Source organism: Sorex araneus, chromosome 9 (assembly GCF_027595985.1).
Source record: "Sorex araneus isolate mSorAra2 chromosome 9, mSorAra2.pri, whole genome shotgun sequence".
Taxonomy (NCBI): domain Eukaryota; kingdom Metazoa; phylum Chordata; class Mammalia; order Eulipotyphla; family Soricidae; genus Sorex; species Sorex araneus.
Genome location: NC_073310.1, coordinates 36,220,192 through 36,222,315, shown reverse-complemented (window position 1 = coordinate 36,222,315; position 2,124 = coordinate 36,220,192).

The following is a 2,124-nucleotide window of genomic DNA, read 5'->3' as shown; positions in this document are numbered from 1 at the left end:
AATAGAATTGAATTGTAACCACATCTTCTAAATTTTATCTATTTTGTTTATTATTATTTGGTGCAGTAGAAGAATCACACTTAAGGCACATAGGATCAAAAACCTTGGAGTTGTGAGTTACTTTCTATGACAAAAATAACTGCAAAAGTGTATCTTAAGATTGTCAGTTTGTACTGGATTATTCAGGAAAATCTTGAATGTCCTGAGTTCTAGGCAATCCTTTAGATACTTTGATTTTGTCCAGTAAAACATACTTCAAACGTTTAACCTTAAGAACTGTGAGAGAGTAAGCTTTTGTATTTTAAGTTACTGAATAACTGTACAGTAATTTCATTTTGTTACCATAATCAGTCATGATAAACTTAAAAGTCGAAATCTTTGGTCCTGTATTTAATGAATTAAGCATCCATCGTTTCAACTATTTTAGTTTTTGCATTTGAATTGCAACCATTAAAAACAAAGCTTAAATACAAAACTTAAAACTGAAATCTATCCCAACAAAAACAAGTACTTAGCAAATTAAATGGTGAAATTCCAAATCAGGCACAATCAAGAGTAATTCAACTTTCAAAAAAAAACTTTTGATGAAATTATTATTTATAATTGTGTAGATTCGTGTTATGCATTGGAATGAAATGAAGTGAAAATCCTTCAAGTTTTGTCACATCTAAATAAATATCCAAGGAAATCATAAATCAAACAACTTATTGAACAATATTTATCAAATATTTTATCAAATGAAACATTAAATGGAAGCAAAGAAACAATACTGTATCAAAAGACTTACCTATGAATGTGGAAAACAGTATTGAAAGTTTCTTTCATTAGGATAAAATTTGCTCTGATCTTATCAGGTATATAAGCAGCCTTATATACTAACCCTCGATTAACAGTATTGTACTGAGATTAGGAAGATTGCTCAAAGGACTAAAGCTTATTCATTAGATGCTCAAGGCCCAGGTTTGATCTCTTGACTCCCAAGCTCACTGAGAATGGCACTCCCCCCAAAAAAAAGTCTACAGAGTTCACTGAAACATCAACAATTCATTTATTAAGCCTAAATGCAATTTAAAAGATTTCATGTTTATATGAAAAATGAAAGATTAGGAAACATTTCAAAAAAATTCTACGTTAGAAAAATTAGACAAGAAATGGATCAAATTATGTGAATGTGTATCAAGTAACTATCCTACTTATTTTCAATGATCAGATGTTTTTCATTCTTTTTTCCTTTAGGTCTGCACATATCTTTCAGATAAACAGAGCATGTACATACTTTTTTTTAAATTATTTTATACATAATTCTACTTTTGCAACTAGTTGAGCTTTTTGTTGTTTTTCTGTAGGGTGAGGAATCAAATCAATGAGGGACACACACACAGGAAACATGAATTCTACCACTGAGCCACATCTCTTGAAATCAGCTTTTGATAGCACTATTTTTAGTTCTACCAATATGATAAAACCCATCTCCAATCAATAATGTTTCAAAAATTATACAATTTTAGCTCTCCCTTTCATTCTATAATAGACATGTTTAAATAAATTATATAGCTGAACACTCTTCTTGAAAGAAAACACAGATTAATATGATTTCACCTATCCTTTTAAAATGTTTGGCACTTATGATTTTGTCTATTCATTCTTTTCAGGTAGCGAAACTGAGAAAGTTAATTGACTCAGACATTGTGCTGGGTAGTTTATACATACATATGAATTCAGAAATAGGACTAATGAAACGTGTCAGTAACTCCATTTTAAGGGTAAGGGAATGTTTTTATAGACAAAGTAATGACCAGAAATAGACTGCTGAAATAAAATCTAGCTCTACAATAGATTGCTGAGATAAAATTTAACTCCATGGGGCTGGAGAGCACAGTGGGTAGGGTGTTTGCCTTGCAGTTGACTCAGGTTCTATCCCTAGGACCCAATATGATGAGAGCTAAAACAATTGAGATACAGATGCTCTAATATTTAAACCTATCCTAATACACATAGAAGGGCAAGTGTTTCCATATAAAAGCAAATAAAAACACTATTTGGGACATGATTTAGGAATGTGAAAAGTACTTTTACAGTACAGAAAATTCTTTCCTCAAACACTACTAACCATAAAAACAAAAG